This window comes from Astatotilapia calliptera, chromosome 12 (assembly GCF_900246225.1).
Source record: "Astatotilapia calliptera chromosome 12, fAstCal1.2, whole genome shotgun sequence".
In the NCBI taxonomy this organism is placed as follows: Eukaryota; Metazoa; Chordata; class Actinopteri; order Cichliformes; family Cichlidae; genus Astatotilapia; species Astatotilapia calliptera.
Genome location: NC_039313.1, coordinates 11,100,230 through 11,126,488, shown reverse-complemented (window position 1 = coordinate 11,126,488; position 26,259 = coordinate 11,100,230). Strand labels below are relative to the sequence as shown.

At 40.1% G+C, this 26,259-nt stretch overlaps 1 protein-coding gene across 9 annotated transcripts in view; it reads left to right on the top strand.

The window, feature by feature from the left end:
* Nucleotides 1-274: 274 nt before the first annotated feature.
* The window catches only part of gpat2 (glycerol-3-phosphate acyltransferase 2, mitochondrial), a 184,977-nt gene continuing 158,992 nt past the window's right edge, over nucleotides 275-26,259 (top strand). For 4 of the 9 annotated variants that reach the window (XM_026187665.1, XM_026187664.1, XM_026187655.1 and 1 more), the window contains exons 1-2: nucleotides 275-409; nucleotides 8,078-8,143. The gene's annotated coding sequence lies outside the window, so the exon portion shown is untranslated. Of the gene's footprint in view, nucleotides 410-479; nucleotides 558-703; nucleotides 755-8,077; nucleotides 8,144-26,259 lie in introns of those variants that run through there. The other 5 variants (XM_026187658.1, XM_026187661.1, XM_026187659.1 and 2 more) reach the window with 5 other exon arrangements.

The following is a 26,259-nucleotide window of genomic DNA, read 5'->3' as shown; positions in this document are numbered from 1 at the left end:
TGAATGAGAGAATTTTATATAATTTATAAAACCGAATTTTATTCAATTAGAAATAAGAAGTTTGTTGCATAGTATAAACCACCTGTATTTATGTATATGTGTATGTGATAATAAAACTACCGCTGCTTCTGAAATATAAATTATTATACATTATAAAGATAATGTATAAAGGATCGTTTCCAACACCTTGTTGAATCTATTCCAATATTATTATATTGCAGGTATATAACATTGTCACAAACAGCAAGGAGATTACACTATTCCATTTCCGGTAGACATCTTTGAACGTGAGTTAGACCAGCTGCACTTTTCTTAAAAGCTCAGTTAATTTTTCTACGGTCTCGATTTTGCTGTATTTTTGGAGGGGAGTGGGGTTTTTGTGGATACAGGAAACGTGTTAAAAACTCCGGTGAGTTATTTTTTAAGCACACTGTTGTGGATTTTAAACGCTTACCTCAGAAAAAAACAGATGCTGTGATGTTCATTGATTGCGCACGCGGGGCTGCTAGCTTCTGAGCTATCTGTGCACAGGTGCTGTGGAGCACTTCATGAGGCAGGTGAGCAGATGTGAGAACAAGTTGATCCACAGGACTTTTGATATTTGCCCAAAGCTTATTTAATTGGCACTTTTTTGCTCTGCAGCTGTAAAGATAAAACACTCCAGGGGCTGCTGTGTTTGTTTTGGGATGGTAAATATCAGAAACGGGCTGCATATGGTGAATCACGAGCCCAGTCATCTTTATCTGCTCAGTCGGTAAGGCCAAGTTAGCTAACAGCTAACGAGCCTGCTCAGTCTGCTGTAAATCTAGGGATAGCGTTTTGATTACTGTTAATTGCCCTGGGTAGCCAAAAGACTTTCTTAGAAGAAGTATGTATCTCAAGTGCTTTGCAGTGTTTACAGGTGTTGTTATGCTGGGATAAATGATTTTGCCCATTTTTTTTGTTTTTGCTGACAGTGCTGGTTAATGTTTAAATAATAATCACATCTTTTTCACCCTCTAGTAAGATTTTTATTTTTAATTTTTTGGTATATGCTGCATTTAAAGTAGAAATGGCAAAAGCCCACAAGGCCAAATAAATATCTAAAATACAGTTGAATTCACAACTGTAAATGCTTTTTTTCTGTTGGTGTCTAAGCAGTAGGAAAACAAAGTGTTTTTTTAATTCAAATATTTTAAATGTCAGCATTTTGGATCCATTTAAACAGATTATATTGCAGTACATCAAATATTTGGATTAGGTTAATTAACTGGGCACTCATAAAAATACTGAAATAGAGGCTACAGCAAGTAATATGGTTAGCGAGACTTGCTATGATATATGGTTTGGAGATAGTGATGCTGACAAAAAGACAGCAGGCAGTGCTGGAGGTGGAAGAGGTGAAGATGCTAAGATTTTCACCAGGAGTGACCAGCATGACAGGATTAGAAGTGCATCAGAGGGACACCTCCGATCGAGGAGTTTGAAGACAAAGTTAGAGAGACAAGGTTGAGATGGTTTGGACATGAGTAGAGGAAGGATAGTGGATATACTTGACAAAGGATGTTGAATACGGAGCTACCAGGCAGGGGAAAAATACGAAGATATCAGAGGAGGTTCATGGATGTACAGAGGACTGGTGTGACAGAGGCGAGTGCTATGGACAGGGTGAGACACATTCAGATGGGCGCCGCAGAGATATTTATAAAAGTTTTGCATTCATTTCTTCTTTCTCTTTCATTTGATGTATTTAGGCATTTTTTTTAATACTGCAAGTTTTGTAAATTTTGTAAAAGTGATTATTGATATTATTACCACATTTAAGAAAAGGCCTATGCACTTTTTTCTGACATTCTGCCTTGGCTATTATGTGGCTGTAGTTTAATCATAAAAAAAACAACAACATTGTGCTTTAGTCAGAGCCTACACGTAAAGGAGGCTCTGAAATATTAAACAAGTTAACAAAGTCGGCACAGATCATAGTCTGTGATACTTCGGCTTTCAGCCAGTTTCACCAGACATTTCACCTTTCTTTCTTTCTTTCTTTCTTTCTTTCTTTCTTTCTTTCTTGTGATAACTTCTTCGGAGTATTTTCATTTGCTGCTTTTAACCAGCTGCTGAGCCTTTTCACATTATACACAGTTGCTGGTTTAGTACAAGATTTATGGCTGGGCAAATTCAGCCCTTGATGCTTTTTAGCAATAATGATAACATTTTCATCCCTTGGTTTGCAGAGAAAAAAACTGCACATCTCTTCACACGGTGGTGATTTAAAAAAAAAAAAAAAATCTGATAACCCTGGATTTTCCACAGGTGTTGTGCAATTTAGCTGCTGTAATTCACTGCCTTCAGGGTGTTTACAGCTGTGCCGTGTTTATGTCAAAATAGACACAGACTGTGAGTTTGGCACTGCAGCCCTGAAGAAGAGGTGAGGAAACCACACTGGCTATCAGGTTAAATTGAACTACAACCACTGACTAATCAATAATTAAAATATTATTAGGTTTAAGTCATAATTTAGATCTTGTGTAAATTATTTTCTTTGTGATGGCAAATTCATAAACTGGAACCACCTAGAAAATGTTATAAAATCATACGCTTAGTTTTCTATGTTTTAGCCCCATCATTACATGAAATTTCAGTAATTATTTTAACATAATGATTTTGAAAATGACCCCAATTATCTGCACTAACTCTCAAGTAGTGACATAATCTCAGTGTTGAAGCAAACAAAGTGCATGTTAGTAGTAGTGATATGATGGAAGTGATGCAGAATTTAAGAACTAGCAGTGACAAATATATTTTGTCTCCAAAAGCGGTCTGTTTTATTCATTACAAAAATTTGAACCAGATCACAAAGCTCCACTAAAAATCTTTGTCAATAATCATGTGAAGACAAGTTTGACAAGCCAGCAAGAAGTAGATATTCAGAAATGTTCTTTATGATCGGTTTAACAAGTCTGTTGGGATAATGTTGGAGAGAGTGCCCAAGTACAGGACTCAAAGGCTGTTGGTTCATGCAATGTTCATTGCTGATGCCAAAAAAAACGGAGCACTGAGTTTCAACGGGCAAGTAAACAAAAACAGGAACCCACAAAAAGGGCAGAAAAGACACATGGAACTTAAAAGCAAAGAAAAAGATGAGGCTATATATCCACCATTTGGGGTGACTGGACTAAGGCTTGAAAGACATACAGGTGCAAAGAGTTAGACGAAGGTAAATGTATTGAGGGTGCAGCAAAGCAGGAAATAACATTAATTCTGGATGGAAGAGAACATTAACCTTCAAAGGAAATGAGGAGTAACTAAAGATAGGAGAGAAGAAGGTAAAAATTAAAACTGGAAAATATAAGAACTGAAAAACAATAAGTGTGTTACAGACACCCAGGACCACAACAACATTGGCAGTTACGGTATATCCATATTTTGTTGAACAAAGACACAATTTCTTTAATTTTGCTGCTGTACACAACCTCAGTGGATTTTAAATCCGTCAATATGAGATTGAGATGCGGACATTCAGCTTTAACTCGAGGGCTTTTACTGCAGCTGCTTTCAGTTGGTTCTTCTTTGGAAGTCCTTTTGCTTTTAGTTTTGTATTTCATGACTGAGAAGCTGCTATATTAGTTTGAGCTCAGGTGTCTGAGTTGGCCATACTGAAGAGCACCCCATTGCTTTGTCCTGAGAATCTCTTGGGTTATGGCTGTGCGATATGACCAAAATCTCATATCCCAATATAAGACATATCATCCTGATAACAATATATATCCCACAATAGTGCATTTTCTGTAAATTCTGTGAATCTCGGGCAACAAATAATAGTACATACGGTTATGGGGTAAGATTCAAAATAAAACAAAATTGTCCATAAAAGAAAAACGACTTCTTCCACCTCGTACGATTAGCTTAGCTTTTGTGGGCTAAATAACAGCCATTTCTCCCACCTTTTCTCTCCCACCTCTTTTTGAAGTGTTATTGCATATGTCAGCTGTTCATAAGCATGTAGATTTTTAACAGTGTGTCTGAACAAGGTGTTCGTGGGTCGGTTGCTCTGGGGCCAGCACTCAGTGATGGCTTTTTTGCTGGCTTCTTTCCGCCTATCTTTTTGTCTGTGTGAATTATTTCATTTGGAAAGTGTCCAAGATAGTGTCCTGTTCTTGAGTGAGTCCAGCAGTTTGCACCTTTTTGTAAACTCTCTGTATTTACATTTATGAAGATGTCTCTTGATTGTAGACCCTGACTTCTTGAGAGTGTCCTTGAGAGGGTAAAATATTATGATTTTTTTTTTCTCTTAACCATGGAAAGAATTCTGTCATGGTGTACAGCAGACAAAATACGTCTTTCTGAAAGTGGAACAACATTTAATTTATTCCTTTGTTATGTTCTGCCGTGTGCAGCTACCAAAACTCCCATAGAGGTTCATTATCTTGTTAATAGTGTTAGCTCCTCTTTGTGTATGATGCTGGCTTGTGGGCTTCTCTGAGAAAGAAACAAATCATATAGGTTTGGCTTCCTAGTATAACTCATAAACGTACACCTTGAAGCAAATGATTCATAAGCTGGAGAGAAAATGGAGTGGGGAAAGGAAAATTTGCTGCTCCATTAAAAAAAAGCTAGGACATGTTACTGGGAACAACCCCCAGTGTTTTTTCAGCACTGCAACTGGGCTGACAAAGAAACAGAGTTTGGTTAAGCCACTTTAAGTAGACATTACTTGATGAACTTATTTACAAATAATATTGTAACTGCAAACTACCAACCCACAAATAAAGCTGTCAGATAAACAAATAAAGCAAATAAATAAGAATAAATTTAAATAACAATAATCAAATCAAAATAATTCACGGCTGTCCCACCAACTTATGATTAAGTAGAGCAACTTCAGTAACTGCTGATATTATTTAAGACTCTTTCTCTCCAGTCAGTTTTTCTATACTAACTTCATTAATTCTTCCTCCAGTGCAGATTCAACGTGTCTACCAAACCCTGTTCCTACTAGACTGTTCAAATAAGACATAATTAATGGTAAGACTTAAGTTTTAAATATGATAATTTTATCTCAATTAAGAGGATATGTTGAGACATTCCCTAATCTACTGCTGCTACACACCCACTCCGACACACAATGAATAAGCAGTGCAGATTCAAACTTTAGAGTTAGTTAAACTTGCACACAAAAACGATCAAATTCAGTACAAGGACACACAAATACAGAGCCAAGATTAAACCTTAGGGCGTCTCTTTAAGTAAGAGTTCAATTATCAGAGCACCAATCAACTGATAAACAGTGGACATTAGGTTTGCTTCTAGAACAGCTTAATTACTATAAACTCGACTAAATTCAGCATCATTATACAGAGAGCTATCACAGCCTCCTCTGTCCAGGTCAGGTATCTATGCAGTCAGAGCATTACTTGCCTTTGAGATCCAGCCGAGGTTAATCAAAGTAACTGAGCTCACCTACATGTATGTGGGTGTACAGAGCTTTGAAAATGCTGGAATATAAAAAAAAAAAAAACGTCCGCTCTAGAAGCACAGTGTGCCTTTATTATATGGCTACTGCTAACCCCAAATGATAGTGAAAGTTATTCTCATTATGATTTAATGTTATGTGAAATTATTATATTTATAGCACATATAATTGCAGTTTATTCTTGCATGGATTTTCTTTTTGGATTTGTTTAGTGGAAAGATAGTCCCGCTCTCTGGCTGGAGACTCCTGCAGGACTCAGTCCCATAAATCTGTAGATATACATTTACTTCGTGTGTGCAGAATTACTGGGAGCATAAATCCCTGTGATAAGCTTCCTCCCCGATGGCCTGTGCTGCTGCTTTTTTAAGGAGATTGTTTTTCAAAAATGCTGACACATGACAGGGTACAGTGGTATTACCAGATTGAACAAAATATTAGCCTCAGAAATACAATACTTGCAGGAAGGATTTCTAACCATTCATCATATTTCTGTATGGTTTTAAATAAGATTGTGTGGGATGAGCGCAAACAGGCAGACGTATTGATATCGTAACTGTAGTCTCAGCACTATATTAGCATGCCAATAGCAATCAGTTGATGTGATGTTCCACCTGAACTTATTACCATTACTGTTAATATTATTATTATTGTTGTACCCACTGTCTGAAGAAAGAAGAAGAAAAAAAAAACCTATTGGAGGATAGTAGATAAATAACATTCGTACTCTTAGAGACTCGTTCAATAAAAATCTGACATCAGTGCAACAATATACTCCTTTCTGTTGCAGAACTTCAATTTTACTCTGCAGTGAAGATTAGTATCTGAAGAGGCCCCGTAACTTTCAGTAGTTTTTCAAAATATTTTATAATAAGAATTTGATTTTTATGCTGTCTGCATCAGATTGCACGTTTCTCTACTGATTGACAAACTAAACGATATCACGATACGGCTTGGCTCAGGTTGATAAACTAAAAATTAATTTTTCTGAAAAGGTGACTTCATGGGAATTTTTAAAAGTGATAAACAATGCTGTGATCAAAGTTAGATTTGGTCACAGATTTGATGTCATATTCTATCTCAAACTATAAAATGGTAAATGGACTGGTTCTTATATAGCGCTTTTCTACTCTTCTGAGCACTCAAAGCGCTTTACACAACTTGTGCATTCACCCATTCACACCCATTCGCACAAGCACATTGTTCTAGGTGCTTTCTAAGTAACATTCACACACATTCATACTCCGATGGATGCATCGGAGAGCAATTTGGGGTTAATATCTTGCCCAAGGATATTTGGCATGCAGACTGGGGGAAGCCAGGAATCGAACCACCAATCTTCCGATCAGCAGATGACCTGCTCTACCGCCTGAGCTACAGCCACCCAAGGACATAATCAAAAGAGATAATAAAATGCGCATTTAGATAGAATATGGATTACTTCAGCAGACTTGGCAGTGCTTTTGACATACCATCTTTAATAATTTTACATTATTAAATAAACTGGCAGATGCATCTGCAGCTGTCTGGCTTATTATGAGCATTTAAGACTAAATTTAGTCATTTGGAAATGGAATCACAAGTGTTTTCTGCACGAATATCCAGACAAACATAAAACTTTAATTGATTTTAGAAGAATACTACTTGCAGCCTTCTTGCTATGCATATTAGGGTAAAGGAAAAATGAAAAAAAATAAAGTGAGACAGTTTTCACCCTCTGACTGGGACTACGTGAGGGAAGCCTATATGTGTGTCATCTTACATGAGCTGATCCACATTTCAAGTGGCTGCATGTGTACAGGGCTGTTCAGCGACAGTTGGTAATGAATTGGATTACCTTCATTAAAACAGTAATGTCCAGCTGTATACAGTTTGCATATATCATGGTAAAAAGAATATAGTGTTCGTTCACTGCAATCAATTGAGCTCTTAGTCAGAGGATTTCTCTTCCTCTCACATCTTATCCCTCTCCTGTCTCATTTGTCTTCACTCACTGCATTGATGTCTTCCTATTACCACTGATTTGACTTGTCTGTTAGTGAATACCTAATCACAGTGAAGATGCCACGCTTTCATTCCTTGAAGGCTTTCTCCTTTGCTCTCATTTCATCGTTGGGGTGACAACTGTTCCTTGCTGGAAGGGGAGATGTGCCACATTCAGTTTACACAGCCATAAAAGAAGCCTGTGCGTGGCATGACCTGCTTTGCACACCTGCCTACACACAGACGCCCATGCGCATGCATGTATTGTTTGAAATGTAATGTTAAAGGATTTCTTTATGCACCCAAGGACAGTTCTGTAGGTAGCTTTGGGGGTGCCTTCGGGGTTGATCTCAAGGTCTTGGTCAGCAGTGCATAGCTATGCTATGGAAAAATGTATGAATAAGTGATGTAGTGCTGTCCTGTCTAGAAAATTCATTTTAACCTTATCTCTTCACTAACTCAGTCTTGGTGTCACTTAATTATGGGTAAAGTTAAAGCTTTTCTTTCTGGCTCATGTCGCTAAGAAACATATTTTGTAGTGATAATTTGACAGTACCAAGACTTTGTGTCATATTTGTTGATATTTTTTTAAATTTGATCTCATCTTACTTAATGGTCCTAACAAGTATTTTTGATTCTTTCAAGACAGCGCTGAGCGTCCATTCTCCAGTGGTCTTCACCTGACAAACCCTGTTGCCGCTTCAGCTTAAGGTAGGACAGATTCTGTCTTTGCCATCATAGTCTTATGAATATGTTGGCACATTTGAGTCCATTGTTTTAAGTCACTTCCAGTAAATAAGATAACCTTTATTAGTCCCACACGTGGGAAATTTGTTGCTCTGGAGGGTCAGCTGTCTTTGAGATGTTAATGTCTTGGTCAGTGATCTGAAACTGTTCTGAATAGGTAACTTAGTTGCCATGTTAAAAGTGACCATAGCAACAGGAAGTTGTGGTCACTATTACAAGTATTTTTGTTAACAGTGGCAAAAAGAAATGTTGTTTGAACTTTGAATGTGGTGTTTCGAGAGGAATTTAAAATAAATGAAAGTTCTCTGATCAAAAATAAATTGTTATCATATAGAAAAGATGTCTTTGTAAAAAAAGAAAGTTTTGCAACTTTTTGACACCCCTCATACATATTTTATAGCAAAACAAAATTGGCCAGCCATACTCGGTAAACACTATGATACATTCAAAATTTATCTTTGCATCTCAAAGCCTGTGCATGTCTACTCCTATTTTAAATGCAGTAGTGCTACAAAAGAGCATGAATATGGCTCAAGTCTTAGGATTTTTTTTTTTTTAAAGAAAAGGACACAAACTTTTTTTTTTAATTTAACAAGTTGTATCTCGTGTTTATGTGTTGCTCTGCACAGCACTACAGAGGTGCAGCAGTTATCTCCGTCTCCTCACAACAAGAACGTCTTGGTGTCTAATCCACAAGCTGGCTGGAGTCTTTGTCTGTAGAGCTTGCATGTTCTCCCTGTGCCTGTGTAGGTTTTTTCTTGGTACTCTGGCTTCCTCCTATAGTCCAAACACATACATGTTAGGTTAATTGGTGACTAAACTTGCCTGTTGGTGTGAATGGTTGTCTGTCTTTCAGTTTTAACAGTCCAGGTTGTACCTTGCTTCTAGGATAGATTACAGCCCTCCTGTGACCCTGAACTGAAAAGGCAGTTAAGAAGATAGATGGATAGATTTTTTTTTAATGCTTTATTTTTGGAAGTGTGGTTAGTGAGTGTGCTAAGTTCTGTTCAGCCTGAGATCAATCATTTGTAACACAAAGATGAAAAAAAAAGATGTCAAGAGTAAGAAAAATAAATGACCGGAATAATAAACATGGGGAAGGTGTTGGTAACAGACTTGTTAAATATTTGTGCGTCCGCTCAGAGTCACTGGCACTGGAGCGATATAAAGACAAATCACCATTCTGGACCTGGGCGAGAATATAGCCTATTTGATTTGCATTTGAGTTTTAGAAGTGTTGTGAAACTCGATCCATCTCTCCATTCTGCTCTGCTTTTTCACAGCATGTCATAGTAGGAGTGCAGCTAAGCGAGTTAGTGCAGATGTCTCTCTCGGGATTGTTTTCCAACTCCTGCTGCGGGATCCTTAAATGCTCCCTCGGACAACAAAAATATCTAATCTCTAGTGTTTCTGCCCCAGGGCCTCTTACCATTTGGGCCAACCTGAGAGGCCTGTGATGTATGTGCCTAAGAGCTAGGGCTGGGCAATATGGCCTAAAATCCATATTGCGGTATAATTTGAAGCATGTGCGGTAACGATATATATCATGATATATTCTTTTCTTCTGTATAACGTATTTTCCACACTATAAGGCACACTTAAAATCCTTTAATTTTCTCAAAAAACGAGAGTGTGCCTTATGTATGAATTCTGGTTGTGCTTACTGACTTGATTGATTGTCAGAGCATTACGGCTGCCATAGTGAGGAGCTTCGCAGAGTAATCTGGGTCCAAAACTCCATCCACTTCAGGTCCCAATGTCAAATGAACACCGAGAGTTAAAAACGGTCTAAATTCTTCCATCTTTAATAAAATCATCAGCGTTGCTGCTTTACCAGGTGTAACAATTTAACATCCAGGCATCCATGAAAACAGAATTTATTAAATTTAACGGAGTTAGAAGTTAACAGGAAGTTAGCTCGCTAGTTTCCACCTAAACATTTCATACCATGTTCTGACAGAGATTTTTGAAACTAATTAAAACGTACAGCTTGCTATTATTATGAAAATAAGAACCAAGGTTCAAACGTACCAAAACTAAACTGAGACAAGCAAACCAGCTCTGGGGATTATATTGGAAGAGCAGTGTTTCATCTTAGCTTACATCTGTATGTTTGCACAAGGGTAAGCCTGACTTCCTTACACATATCAGAGCAGGATTTTCATAGTTACTAAAATTGAAGTTATATCAGATTTTTGGTTACTAAAGTAAAAAGTAAACTATATTATGTCTTTGTAAAACTAAAAAGAGAGACATACTTAAGAGATGTCTTTAGTTTCGGTCTTTTGTCAATTTGGTCAACACAATAAGTATTGTGTACAAGTATTGATACTTTTACACTGAATACTAATCAAACTACTGAAATTAAACAGATTAAAAACAATATTTAAAAACTGAAAATGCAAACTAACAAAATAAAACAAAACAAAGCTTTTATAAAACAAGTTTTAACAAATCAGTCAGTACAAACAGTGCTACTCCTTGACAGCTTCCCCTATGTAGCACAGACTGTTACACAGTGCTACTACGTTTTAGACATCACAGACATCACGTTGTCACAGAAAAGCCAGTTGATGTTTTAGACCACATAGCTGAATTCTTATATACTTTGGAAATGTTAATATCAGTCTCATTCTTCTAATAATATTTGTGTTTGAGGAAAGAAACAATAATGAGAGGATAAAGTTATGCACAAGTTTGTTAAATGGAAAATTAAATTAACAATTATTATTTTGTAAACATATTTCTTATTTTTACATTTTCATATTTTAAAGTATGTCATTAGTAGTAGTCATATCTACAGCAGACAAATAATTATTGGAAATTAATAACAGCCCTCGAAGTACTACTCATGTCTCAATTTTTCTTTTCTTAAAATTGTTATTAAATCTCAAGTCCCTGGCTCTTCAGTCTCTAACACTTCTAAATATTCTTACGGAGCTTATTGTACTTCTGTCCATTTTTGTCTCCAGTCAACTGACAAACTAACCTCATACCGTCTCTTATTTCTCCTGAGATGTCACTGACTTCTGAGCCACAGGAATAGGCTTGAGGGAGGCTTTTAATACTGTTGATCTCTTTTTACTTTTGTCCGTGTTTTGTGCTCTCCTGAAGCATATGCTCTCACACAAAGCCGGTATTCTCTCCCTTAACTGCGCATCGTGTCACACTTTTTCTTGCCAGGAGACAGAGGGTGGGCATCTACAGCCTTGTGGGTGTAAATGTATCTATAAGTATCTTTTTATCTTAACACCCAAACCACCACTTCCACCACGTGCGATCAGCCATCCCTCGTTCTGGCCAAACTTGTAAACAACTTTTCATCTGAACTCATGCTGGTGGTATAAAGGGCTCTTTTAAATTAAAAAAAAAAAGAAAAAAAAAAAAAAAAGAACAAAACTTTTGCTTCAGTTTCTTACTTTACTAGGTCATGTGTGGGGATTAGGATGGAGGGGGGAAAAACCCAAATTACAAAAACAGTTACTGAGAGTGTTCTAGATTGATCATATTATTCAAAAGGAAAAAAATGCATCGGTAAGTCTTGATGGTAATAAATAATATGTAATTCTGTCACACACACAAATATCCTAAATATCTTTTGTAGGCAAAAGAGAACTTAACATTGAAGTTTGCTGTTCGGTCATAGGCAGGGACCAGACTCTCATTAGCAGTGATGGTACTTGAGAGAGCCTCTTCCTAGTTGGACATAACGAGAAACATTTCACCACCGAGGAGTAGCAGCTTTACTTCACCCTATCTCTAAGACTGAGAACAGACGCAGTTCAGAGAAAGTCCATTACTGCTGTTTGTATCCTGAATCTAATTCTTTGGATCACTACCCACAGCTCCGGGCCATAGGTGAGTTTAACCTTGGGACTTCTCCTTTTCTGGCTTAAAGCCACACTTTAAGACCCAGAGAGGGTAATTCTGATACTAGCAGCTCCACACTCTGCTTAATCAATAGAGTCACATCATCTGCAAAAAGAAGTATTGAGACTTCTGAACTTTGCTGCCTCTCAAGTTCCACAAACTAAGCAAGTTCAATAGGACTTAATGGCTATCTACATCTCTGGTGTCCACAATTTGGTTCAGGAGTTGCTACAGTGATGGACATCAAGCTTAAATCCATAACTCTGTATAGCCACTTCAGCAGTGCGCTGGAAGTTGATTATCTCCTAGACCAGGGATGTCAAACTCCAGGACTCGACAGCTGGTGTCCTGCAGGTTTTAGATGACTCCCTGGAAATAACACACTTGAATCAAATGATTAGTTCATTACCAGGCTTCTGGAGAACTTCAAGACACGTTGAGGAGGTCATTTAGCCAGTTAAATCAGCTGTGTTGGATCAAGGACATGTCTAAAACCTGCAGGACACTGGTCCTCAAGGCCTGGAGTTCGACACCTGTGTCCTAGACTGAGCTGCTGCCAGATGCTCCCAATACACCCGCACAGTGCATGTAGTCCAGCCAGGCCTTTCCAGCAACTTCCCCTGATGCCTTTTCTAGCTCACCCAAAGGTAGTGATCTACAGATCAGATGATCATAATTACAGGGTCAACGATGAACCCGAGGCTTGAGGTCTTCAGGTGCCAAGTGAACTTGCAACGTTATGTTTGAAAGTATTATCAGATATGAGCAATTTATGATAATCACAGAAGCCACCACCTGGTTTCAGCTCAGCTCAGCTGTTTCTCCAGTCATGCCCCTTCGGGTTTCACGAGCTTTGAGAGTCCCCAGATGGCTCAAATAAAGTTGGGTACCTTGAGTGCTGAATGTTTGGTGCATAAGTGCAAATGACAGTCAGGGCCTGATCCTCAGGAAAATTGCAATGTATAAGCACTAAACCAGGGGGGAGATAGCAGTTCATTTATATCCATATCCATTTTTTGGTGTGTGTTTATTTCACTTATTATATTATTAAAGCCAGTAAAGGTTCTAGGTAAACTAGAACACATTTTGATTGTTCTGCCAGTGCCTTGAACTGTATTGCAATTTGTTGGAGCCTATAAATAATGTAGTTAGCACTGTGAGGTTTACTGATTCATAAAAAGTATGTAGAGAGGAAAAAAAACACAGAAAAGATCAAAGGGAAACCACCGGCACATAGCAACGTCAGTTTTGCAGCATGAGGCTAAACAACTGATTTAAAAAGGTCACTGTTCCAGCAGGATGCAGGGTGCCGCCGGTGCATCGAGCCACCTGGGGGGCTCTTCAACTGGTGGGGGAGATTGTCACATCTTGCAGGAGCTTTCCTCTCCTCAGGAGCTCCCTCTGCAGGAGGGGGAGATACAGGAGAGGTGGAGGAAGATCTCAGCCTGGGTGTTTATTGTCTTATGTAGTCTGGAAGATGAGTGGATGGTGGGGTGGGTGCAGTTTTCTCTGTGGTGGGGTTGGGTGGCTCTGTGGGGGCCGGGCGGCGCTGCTGCACTGGGTCCCGGTCTGGATGGGCCTGGGCCCCCTTTCCCTGGCGGGTCGCGGAGTGTGGGGGTGCCTACTGGGGTCAGCGGGGGAGCTGGCCCCAGGGAGGGGTCACTTGCCCCTCCCTTCCTTCCCTCCCCATCTCCAGCTGCCTCCCTCTTCCTGCTCCAAAACCACCCACACATGCAGGGCCTTGGAGTAGGGGTATGTCACCAGGGTGCAGAGGAGGCTACCCCCCCCTCTGTCCCCTTCTGGCTGCCTCTGCCTCAATTTTATCCCACAACTTAGACATTCACACTACTCACACTCTCATTACACATACATATAGGATCTTGGGGGTGGGCACGATACACGGAGTCCAAAGTACCATCAGGGTGTACACCCCACCCCTGGCATCGTTGCCCACCTCTCAATTTTAAATACACGTAGACATTGAGGGCTAGCAGGAGGGACCATGCGCTTACCTGCTGCTCTCTGGCAGGTAGCTCCATGCCCTCCTGGGTTTTAAATGCACCTTAGAACACACATGCATCAACATTTCAATGAGCGGGTGGAGGGAGGTTTGGAGTCTTCTCTCACCCCCGTTCTCTGCGACCTGCTGGAGCAGGGGGGCTAGGAGGAGGAGTTGGCCGTCCGACTGCGGTCTGGAGTGTGGAGCCTTCCTGCTGCTGCGGAGTCGGGGCGGTCTGCCTCCCCCCACCGCAGGGAAAAGGGAAACACCACCTGGGTCTGGGTGCAGTTCCCCCCTCCAGGGGCGGGGGCACCTAGACCCGGTTTGTAGAGTACGCTTGGGGAGTGTGATCGTGTGTACAACGTCTCTTTATGTCTGTCTCCACGTTGGTTGAGTGTGGAGTAAGTGCATATGAGAGCATGAGGGTGGGAATGGATGTTTGTATCTGTGTGTGCCTGTATGTCCGTGTCTATATGTCAGGTTGGGTGTAAGGCGCCACCTCTCTGGGGACATCTCAGGCCCTCCAAGGTTTGGAGGCCTATCTCCCCCTACCACCACTTCCCCTGCCAGTGGCGGACCCCCTCAGACATCGGTGCGTTGGTGGTTCTTTGTGTCCGGGGGTGGGCGTCCAGGTACACACCGGCTCACTCCTTGGCGGCCGCTTATCGGGGCCTGGAGCCTGGGGCTCGCTCGGGCCACTTTGGAGGTGGGGTGCCCCCGGCCTCTCGGCCTGGGGCTTGGTCACTCAGGCGCAGCTGGCTGCCGGCGGAGCTCACGGGCGCGTCACTGCAACTCCCCCTGGCTTCTGCTCCGCGGCTGCTGAGTGAGCCCTCATCTGGGACTCTCCTCAGCTCTTTCCGGGACAGTGGCGCAGCTGCCCCTCTGTTGGTCTTCCTTGGTCTCTTGTGTTCTGGGGGCCTCTGGATGTCTGGAGTTTTGATCTCCTCCACACCTGCTTCATGCCCTGGAGGACGGGGCTGTGGCCCCCCCCCCACACCCTCTAGCAGATTATTACATGAAGGAACCTTTTAAAAAACAAAAAACAAGCGCGTCCATGCTCACAGGTGTACACACGGGTGATCACACCCACAAACTACACCCTTTTTGGCTCCTACCTCAAAGCACACTGTGTTCTGTTGATCTTATGTGCTGCACAATAATGTTTAACATTTAGTATTTACTGTCATATTCCCATATATCATTGTGATGTTGTTTATTCTATTACTCTTGTTCTCTTCTGCTTGCTTTCTTTTTTCTTTCTCAGCAGGTGATCCAGGTGATTGATATATGCATTTTTTTTCCTCTGCCCGTTCTGTTGGTTTTTGTCTTTTGCCCTTCTCCCCCGTCCCTCTTCTCAGCTGTTTCTCTTTCCCTCTTTCTTTCTCCCCTTCTTTCCCCCAGTCAAGTCTGTCCCGTATTCAGTAAGTGAAAATAAAATAAACAATAAAAGGTGAATCAAATGGACCATTACGGCAAGGCTGGGATGGTCAGTTTGGTAAAGTAAATCCGTTGGGCATCTTTCTTTGCCTTTAGACAACAATTCTGAGGGCAAAAGAGCCAAACGGGACAGGCCAAAAAAAAAAAAGAAAAAAAAAAAAAAAAGGTCACTGTTACAGCATGTATAAAATAAAATAAATACAATTTGCTGTATAAAGAACTGCAAGACAATGTTTCAGTAGATTTAGCAAGGACATTGTAATTATTTTTTTTTTTATTTTCTCCATGACTCCTGCCTTGCTTGCAGTGGACTTTGATGGACATAAATTGAATGCTTTCTACAGTCACATTAAATTTTTCTGCAACATGGTAATGTAACTGTACTAAATTCAGTAATCACATTACAGTTGTGTTACTTCAGTTTAATACGTTTATTCAGTTATCTGTCTGACGGGCAAGTAGAAATGAAAAATGTCCCTTTTGTTCTTGCTACACACAGCTAGCATGAAGTTAGAGTGATGTCAAGCTGAATACATGCTAACCAGCTGGGCAGTCAGAGCCTGATCTTTGGTAGTAACAAAAGCAGTGATGAGCAGATACCGTCTCGTAGCATCATAGAATTCATTTCTACCCAAACATGGTTCCCCAGTAGAATAACCAGTATTCACAGTGAAGATCTTTTTGAGCTGGTTTCAACCTTGTTGTTGGCTTGGTTGCTATACTTGGACATTGAAAGATTCAATGTGTGCCCTTGTTAGGATAGGAATTCGTACCAGTGTGTGGGACTGTAGCCTAAGTTTAATATTGTTAAGTGGTAATTACGTGACAGTGCATTTCAGGGCATGTTATTGAGTAATGTGAAAGTAATTCAAAAACAAGTACAGCAAATTACTTTTCCCTGGGAGTAATTAAGGTAATGCTTTACTTTTACAAAAGTATCAAGTAATATGTAACGCATTACTTTTTATGTGGAGTGGAGTTGCTTACATTTGAAGTACATTTGTTTTTAGACTCTTAGCTGGCTCTCAGAAGCTGTCTCAGAGTGCATTTGATATGAGCACAATCAGTTGTGCATCAAGGACTTGCTGACGTAAATTCATTTCCATACCGTTGGCCTCTGTGTACCAAAGTCCTTTGTGGAGCTTTGTTTGTGCATTGTTTATGCCACTTCACATTGTAGTGCCTGCAGGACCATCACATCTGCATGATGTGGAGAGGGTTGTGGAGTGTTTATTTGTTTCAATATCCCTGCAGGAGTCTGCTTTTTAATAGTGCATGAGCAGCTTCATACCTCTACCAAATTAACACTCTTGTGATGTTTTTGTAATGTCTCATTCCTGTTTGTATTTCAATTTCACTGTCCTCCTCTAACACCACTTTTTTCCCCCATTTATCAATTTGTTGATTTTCTTCTCTCTCACTCCCCATTTCTGTGAAACTCTTCTCAACCTCTCCCCCTTCTGTCACTATGCCAGTCACCTGGGAGTTGGGGTGCATTTGCTTGGATGTTTACCTTTATCAGTGATAAACTGTTTGGCTTGATCTGAGAGAACAGGCCTGTCATTAAGAACGGTTTATCGGATTTGGTGTTTGGGGAAGCAAATTTGTTATTATTTTTATGTAATTAAGATTCCTGTGGGTTGGCTTTTCATTCAGTGTTCTCGAAAGTATTTGTGTTGTAGTTTCTATACTCTTTCTCATAACTGTCTTCATTCTGCCTCATTAGGGTTCCCTGACTAATTGAGATTATTCTTTAAGGCTGTATATTAGAGTGAATTTGCACTGATATGCCTATCCATTTTATACTTCAGGGGGCGATCGTGGCTCAAGAGTTGGGAGGTCGCCTTGTAATTAGGGCTGCCACAAACGATTATTTTGATAGTCGACTAGTCACAGATTATTTTTGCGATTAGTCGACTAATCAGATCATCATCCATTGAACGTAAAAGTACAGCTTATTGCACTAGCAGCATCTGCTCTTATATAACTATCATTAGCTTACAGCTTTAAGTGTTTAAGGTCTGTGGTAACTAAAAATAAAGACAAGATGATAGTTAATTGAATTCTAATTAAATGTGCAGATTGTTTCGGTGGAGTTTAATAAACTCAGCCGATTTACTCAGGAACAAATAAAATACTGAAAAAAGCCAAACAATAACATTTTTAAGTTATCTAAGTGACTTGTATATGTTTAACCTGAGTAGGGCGGTGGGTTTGAAAACGATCTGCCGGGAGTCCGGTGCTCTCATGGCCCCCGGCTAGCTATCGAGCTAGTGGGTAACAGACGCCTCCGAAAACGTCGGAGCGCTTTTGAAAATATGTGGTGTCTTGATAAACTGAGCAGATATTTGAGGTTTACACAGCTACATTCTCGCCTGAAAATATGTTAAACGTTTATTTTGTGACCCAGAAAGAATAATAAGAGTAATATTAAAACTAACTAGCTGCCGCCATTGTTGACAACTGCGCTGGGCCGCGCTATGAATTCTGGGACACAGTTTCTTCTTCTTCGGGGTTTAACGGCAGCTGGCATCCTTGTACATGCAGTGCTGCCATCTTCTGTTTCAGTCCGTTATTACACTCTTAAATCCTGCTACTTATTCCTGCTTTTGGGATCTTACAAAGCTTCAAATGACGCGTCGACTATTAAATCAGTCGTCGACGATTTTGATAGTCGACGTAATCGTGACTAGTCGACTAATCGTGGCAGCCCTACTTGTAATCGGAAGGTTGCCGGTTCGAGCCCCGGCTTGGACAGTCTCGGTCGTTGTGTCCTTGGGCAAGACACTTCACCCGTTGCCTACTGGTGGTGGTCAGAGGGCCCGGTGGCGCCAGTGTCAGGCAGCCTCGCCTCTGTCAGTGCGCCCCAGGGTGGCTGTGGCTACAATGTAGCTTGCCATCACCAGTGTGTGAATGTGTGTGTGAATGGGTGGATGACTGGATATGTAAAGCGCTTTGGGGTCCTTAGGGACTAGTAAAGCGCTATATAAATACAGGCCATTTACCATTATTTACCATTCATTTATACTGGTTAACTGCATCTGGATTGTGGGTATAGAGCTGCCCAGATCTTACTTTTTCCTCATCATTGCCTCCAGCTCTTCTGGGGGGGATACTGAAGCATTTCCAAGAGCTGTGATCTCCTCAGATCATGGCTAAGCTCCCGTTGCCTCCATCCCTTAAACACCTAAACACCTTACCTGTCGAAGAGGCAGAAAAGAGCAGTGCAGAAGACAACACACTGAACTTGCCGTCTATTGATGTGGCAGGGTAGCAATATGGAAAAACTGTAATTAGCATAGAGGTTCAATAACTGACAATCTCTCAGATCAGCCAGGCAATTATTCGTAATCACATCCTCAAGTCCCCCAGTGGAACAATATAGTCCACAGAAGATGATGGTCTCTGTAGATGGTGGACCCACACAAAGATGGCTCCACATAGTTTTTCCTGTTCACCGGGTGATACTTCCATCCTTGGTGAGGTAACTGGAGTTTGTGATGCTATAAAAGTTGTCTTTGGAGTCACACCCGTACTCGAACTAGACGCTTTTCTGTGTATCGCACCAGAAAACATTTGTCCTTCCTCCCCAAGAGTCCATTGGCCTGGACTGACATAATGATTAGCACACTAGGCTTCAGTTTGTCTTTTTTGCTTTCCCTGTTTTATTCCACAGAAAGGGGCTTTCTAAGTCTCTCTCTCCCTGGCCCACTTCCAGTCCAGCCCCTGCACACTGTAACTCTGTTTTTGTGCTCCCATGGAGTTGCCTCCAAATTAAGTTCTGTTCCAAACAAACTAGCCGTAAGCAGAAGTGGCCCTCCAACACAAAGTCTGCATCAGCCAGGTTTACAAAACACACACACACACACACACACACACACACACACACACACACACACACACAGTGAAGGTGCAACACCTGTTTTTGTTCGAGTCAGCTCCACACACGTGCAGATATTAATGTGTTAAAACTGATTATCCTTTCAGAAGAACACACAGAATTGAACCGTGCCAGTGTTCAATGTTCAATTACAATGCTTCCCTAAATCCTAAATAGGGCCTAATCATTGCAGAGTGTTTTTAGTCTTAAGGATTTTTTGAATGACGACAGATAGTAGGATTTTGTAAACAACAATAAAATTAAAACAGACCAGGCACATTTTGAACACTTAACAGGCGTCTTAATTGTTCTATTTGATAGTATTGTGCATCCCTTTAGATACCAAAGTTTCTGTTGTTCTTCAGAGAAAGGTGAAAGTGTCCAAAAGGTCATACAAGTAAATTCCCTCTTATTGTGAATTCAATTAGCAGCTACAGTAAGACTCCACATGCAATTACACTTGTCATGGTGGGTGTATAGGCTGGATTGGACACACACGCACGCACGCACACACACACACACACACACACACACACACACAGAGCCACTCTTCATCACAAAGTGACTGTTTGTGTTTTGACTGGCCACCATCCTGCATCGCACAAACATGGTCATGATTTCTCTCAGTTTTCAGTGGGCTGCATGGAGGCAGCTGACACAGTCCAGCTGAATTCTGCCTGAGCCCGACCCTTAAAGCGGGCCAGGGTATAAAAATCAAACACACTGGACTTAAGGGATCAGATATGCTTTTGCACATCACGGATGCGTGTCAAGCCCCTCATTTAGGCTCAAGTTACCTTGGAAAGTCCTAGCAGGGGAATCTTGCCCCTGATATTCTAGGTGTCTGAGCCCATCCAACGTGGTAAGGGACACGGATGTATTTTTCACAGATGAATACCCAGAATTGCTGAAACTAGCATTGACTTGAATATCTTATAATCTTAGTCGCCACATGTCCTTACAGGCTAGTTCAATGTAAAGATGTGTTTCTCTAACAGTTTTTAACCTTAATTGTACCTAAGATGAAACATACTCTAACATACACTGGTCCTCATTTGTAGCTGGATAAAAGAGCAGCACTCCACTAGCCCGCAGAAGCTGGATTATTACAAAACCACCTAATTTTTCATTCTGCATGTAATGTGGCCCAGTTACTGTTGTTTACATTCTTTCACTGACAATTAGCATTATTTGCTGCCCTCACGTTGACATGTTATCCTTTTGTGGACATTTTTGCTGCATTCCCATGACATTAATCAGCTGCTCTACAGGGCTCTCAACTTTTTGTTAGCATGTGTGCATGCTTTAGTGGATACTTGTTTAAGTGCGCTAATGACATATTGCTGTGTGTCATGTCCAACCCCAGTGGCTGTTTTTCGTCTTTTTTTATGCGTTTTTTCCAGCGTAGGGCTTTCTTTCCTCTAATCAAGCTACAGTAGAGTGAAAGGCTAGTTTTCCTTAGACTTTATTCAAATCACTGTCGGTGATATGAAATGTAGCTTTCCATGTATAAATTGTTACTCTAAATACATTTTGCCATTTGTCTTTTATTTTATGACTTTTACCTTTTTTTAATGGATTGGTGACTGTGTACTTTGATTTTTAAACATTGTCTATGTTATTTTAACTCTTTTTAATTAACATGTAAAACATTGTTCACATTTGACATCAGTTATGACTATTTGTATATGGAATGCAGGAGTAGATTATCCTTATGCTTTTGGGTATAAGCAGTCAAACGACTTCTTCTGCAGGATACCACTGCTCACCTTTATGGATCGGGTGAGTAGTGTATAGGAATTTCTTTTACTTATGTATTAATCACATTATTTTATTGTTTAATGCCTTGGTGCCACTGGATTTTAACAAGTCTCACACTCATACATTAAGACAAATGGTGGGGGTGTAGTAAGGAAGTTGGGGGAAGCAGACAACTCCACAGGAAGAGTCTTTTGTCTCTTTGAGGACTCTGGTAGGTAGCAAGGGAGTGTGAACCTTAAGGTGTGAAACAGCTGTGTACTGCTTTTTGTTCCTGAAGAAGGTATTTAACTGAGAGCCATGCTAGGCTCAGGAAGACTCTGCTGACCGTCTGCCCCGCGGTCATGTAGGCTCTCCACAAGCTTGGTTGCCTGTTCTTCGTGTGTTTTAATTAAAGGATGTTAGCTACCCCTCACCGCTCGTCTGCAGGCTTTATTTAATGGAAAACTTCCACAACAGTAGTAAACATTTAAAGCAGCCACAGTTGTGGTACTGAATCAACTTGCTTCTTGGATGCCCCACTGTGGGATTATGCTGGAGAGATTGCGTATCATTTCTGCCCTGAGCTCAAAACAAAAGCTGCAGGTAGAGGCTGGGCAGAAGGACCTGCCGCTCCCATGGCCTGGACCTGGATAAGCAGGAGAAAATGAATAGTTGGGTGGACTGATAGATGGATAGCACAGTTATTTTGTTCCAAAGCCTGTGCTGGCAGGTTAAGAATGCTTATCATTGCCTTTTTTAGATGAGGAAGCACAACCGAAAGAAAAAAAAGAACAAACAAAGCCAGTAAATGGTTTGCTTATCTTTGTGCTTTTGTGCACCATAATTACATTTTGTAGCAGTTCTTTGGAGTGACTTTTCCTGCTGTTTACATCAAAATATAGGCAAAGTCTTGGAGTGAATTCAGAAACAGGCAGGAGATAAACATCTTAATGAGAGGACAGACACAACAAATGCAGTTGGTTCTGTGGGCATGAGCACACTAAGTAATTTGGTGATTGTGAAAATGACGTTAATTGTATGCTGTGGTCTTCTCAGTGTCACGCAGAAGAGTAATTTGAATGGGATAAGTCATAAAAGACAAGAAAGCACGAATAAAGCCATGGGACCCTTAAAAGGAATAAAGGCAGATATTAAAACTGTAGGGGCGGTAATATTTCTGTATTGCATTATATTTTAAGATGTTCCACGTAGGATTGTCCACCCCCATGCAGATATGACATTGAGAATTATTCCTTCCAGTCTAATTCTTAGAGTCCTTACAGTCTAAGGAGCACAGGAATCAGTCACAAAATGACTCTCTTGTCACACATTTTGTAGCAACTACAATATCACTTTTATAACCAACACAAGGTTGTGTTGATTAATGTGGTACTAAAGCATCCGAATTAAATAAAGCCACTGACGTAGTTCTGAATTGCAAAGCATTATTGGAATCAAAGTAAATTAAAGTGATTTTTATTGTATTAACACCGATGTTCATAACCGATTCAATCACTAGCTATGCGTCATTTTACGTCATTACTTGCCTGGAAGCTTGGAAGGCAGAAATCTAGCTCTCATTAAGCTTGTCATTATCTGATGTTCTATAAATTTTAAATGAGCTTTTTCAGCATGTTAGTTAAAAAAAATATTACTAGTCCAAATAAATGAGAAGTAAAATTAAAGTCTTTAATGCAGCAAGGTTATTTAACAAGCTTACATTGGCTTTTGCAAGTCAGGATGTTAGTGTGCTTGAAAAAAGACCCAAAAACACAATTTAGATGTACTTTTACCTTCCTGCTATGCATGGCATTGTTGAATTGAACACAGATTTTTACAGAAATTGGGCTGTTGTTAAACTTAATTGGTTCTCTTTCTACAACCCCTGGAAATAAACTTGAGCAGTAGCCTCAGTGAGGGTGATAAACAGAGCAAGGTTTTAGACAGGATTGTTGTGTTGTCCTACACAGAGCGTGTTGAAGAGGCAGAAAAGCTGTGCTTGCTGTAGAAAATCCTCCAGAAAGATATAGGTTTTTCCAATTACTTGCTTTTGTCTTTCCTTTCTCGCTCTCTCTTCCCCTTGTACAGCAGTGATTAAATTGGCTCAGAAATGTAATATCAGAAGTTTTAGTTAATTCAATTCTTTTGAAACAGAGGCTGTAGGCTAAATCCACTTTCTTTCAAATAGTAAATTGATGATTGTTTTTGGCATTTTTCATCCCAATGATTTTTTAAAAACGTATAATGGAGGAGACATGGTGCAGTATGAACAGCGCAAGGTAGCAGATTGGACTGTAATGGCATTGTTTATGCTACGTTGTTGTTGTTAAACTATTTTTGTTTTTGCATGTAGTAGTTATGCAGCCTTTTGAGGGGAAATGTTTATTCATAATATGCACAGGGTTTTATTTGTTGCTTAATTTCCCTCTTTATTGGATTTCCATTGTATTGATAGTTAAGGTGGTATTTAATATGCATGAACAATTCTCAGTTGGAAGACTAGTTTATTGAAATTTTAGTTAAATTAGAGTTGCTTTTTCTCCTGCAGAGAAACGGGTGCAAAAGAGGGTTATTTATGTGGGATGGTGGCTGAAGAGCTAAAACGGAAGTGTTTTTCAGATTAAGGGAAAGAGAAGCTGACACAGCACAGACTTAGTGAGGGGAGAAAGCTGTGAGGACAGAATAAGCCAGCGCAGACAGTGAGGAAGGGAGTAAATCTGACCTCAAGAGGACTGAGAAATTGCAAAGCCTCTGAGGCTCAGAGTAGGGATGGAGGGATGTTGATTGATGGGGGAATGGCTAGTCTGTTGTTTATCACTGGAGTTAAGATCCTGTTAAGTAGCCATATGCTGTGATGCGGGAGAAGAAAGAAGCAGGCAGAAGAGGGACGGGGAGGGTGTATGAGAGGAAAAATAATAGTAAGGTGGAGATTTAGAAGCTTACAGGCACATGATATTAAGAATATTGACAATATAAGGTCATATGGCAGAAATAAAGTTGATGTGAGACTTGGCACAAAGATTTTGTGGCTTTGTGTTTTTTTTATATGATATAATTTCACTTCTAGAAATTGTATTAAGCAGCCAAAAGTTTGGCCAGTTGCTTCTATTATATTCATTCAGACACAGTGGGCATATTTCATTTTCACTGCCATGCCAATCCTTTTTCAGGATCTACATAGTTATTTATTTTTTCTTTCTTTCTTTCGTTTTTTTTTTTTTTTTTTTGCCAGCAAGATTTTTTTTTTACTTTGTTGCAACCAATACCATATTTAAGGGGCTGCTGAAAAAGGGTTTTATTTTTCCTGCATGGGCACCACTGATGGGATTTATTACATAATTTACCTGATTTAAAATACAGAAGATTTGAGAAATGGCTTTATATTTTTGAAAATATTGCTTCGAGGAGGCATGTTTGTTAAGCTATACAGCCAGCAAAGCACAGCATGGTTATAAAGTAGTGCAATTTAAAAAAACAAAACAAAAAAAACACAACTGAATTTCTCTTACATATTGCTTCCTTGGCTGTCTTATGGGGCACATAATAGTTTTCATAACTGAAGCCATGGTAATATATTTTTGTGCTTTTTTTTTCATAAGTCCAGACACACATGAATGCCATATAGGAAGAGGCCACATTTTTTGGTACACCTGTTCAGCTGCTACAAATCGAAGCAACTCATTGATTTAGTCATGTAGATGTGGTCAACAGGACCTGCTGAAGTTTAAAATGAGGGTCAGAATGGTAAAGAAATTTGAAGGTGTGGTTGTTGATCACACACATTTTTTTGTTTTGTTTTTTCCCCCCAGAAACTGCTGATCTACTGGGATTTTCCTGCACAACAATTTGTAGGTTTGATTTCTGTAGATTCTCAGTCCGCCCAGAAAAGGTAGCCTAAAAAGCTTAAAAACAAAAGCAGCTGGTCTTCAGCAAACTTGTCTCAGGTGACCTCAATAGGTCGTGTGATAGGTTGTCTGAGGGGTTTCACCATTAACTTGGGTTATGATAATGTCCCATGCCTTATGTTTTTTCATACTTTGGCTCATGTGGTGACTCACATGATCGGCACCATGAGGAAATCTCTAAAAAAAAAAAAAAAAATAAATAAATTTGAAAATTTGTTTTTAGAACTGAAGAAGTCTCTTGGATAATAGAAGTCCAGTTGCCTCTTCTTTAAGCCCTTAAGACATGTCTAGGTTTTACAGAGAAAATATAGAGTGGCAGTTCATTGGGCATGTTTTTGGTGCCAAAGGTCAGGTCAGAGGCGAATGGCCAGACTGCTTTTGAGCTGACAGAAAGGCAACAGTAACATAAAATAACCACTTATTACAAATAAATTATCCAGATGAGCATCTCTGTATGCAGATTTGTTAAAGCAGATTGGCTACAGCAGCAAAAGACTACACCAGGTTAGGGCTGGGCCATATCATACCGTTCACGGTAATACCGGGCAATGATAAGAAAATGAAAATATAGCTATAGAATATGGGTAAAATGTGCATGTGCAGTGCCTTTGTTTTCATAAGCACATGGCGGAAAAAGCATGGCGGCAACAGAGAATGAGAATGGCGAAAGTGGATCGTTGAATGAAACGGATGAACCAGAATTGGTTTGTAAAAATGCTGCAACTTCAGTGGTGTGGAACTGGTTTAGCTTTTCATCCGTCAGATACACAACAAGGTACTATTTTTGGTAGAGCATGCTAGCGGGCCGTCGTTATTACGTGTTGTTTGGAAAATACGGCACACTTAAAATCAATCCTTTGATTTTTTTTTTCTGAAAATCGACAGTGCCCCTTATGATCCTGTGTGCCTTATGTATGAATTCTGGTTGTTTACTGACCTCAAAACGATTTTATGTCGTACACGGCGCTCGAAAATCTGTCAAATGTTTTAGTACGACTTTGCTAAGCTACGAAGCACCGCTTGATGGATTGTTGGAGCATTACGGCTATCATAGGCAGGAGCCTCGCGGAGTGATACGTACTGTGCTTCAACATAGTATTACTGTATTGTGTGTATATAACCTCTTTTTAAGTTTTGTGGATATTATACATGGTTATGCTGAGGATCTGTCGGCCAGTTTCCACTGGAAATGCCTTTTGGTTAGACTGTCAGCAAGGAATTTGCATTTGCACTGTTACATTTTTATATA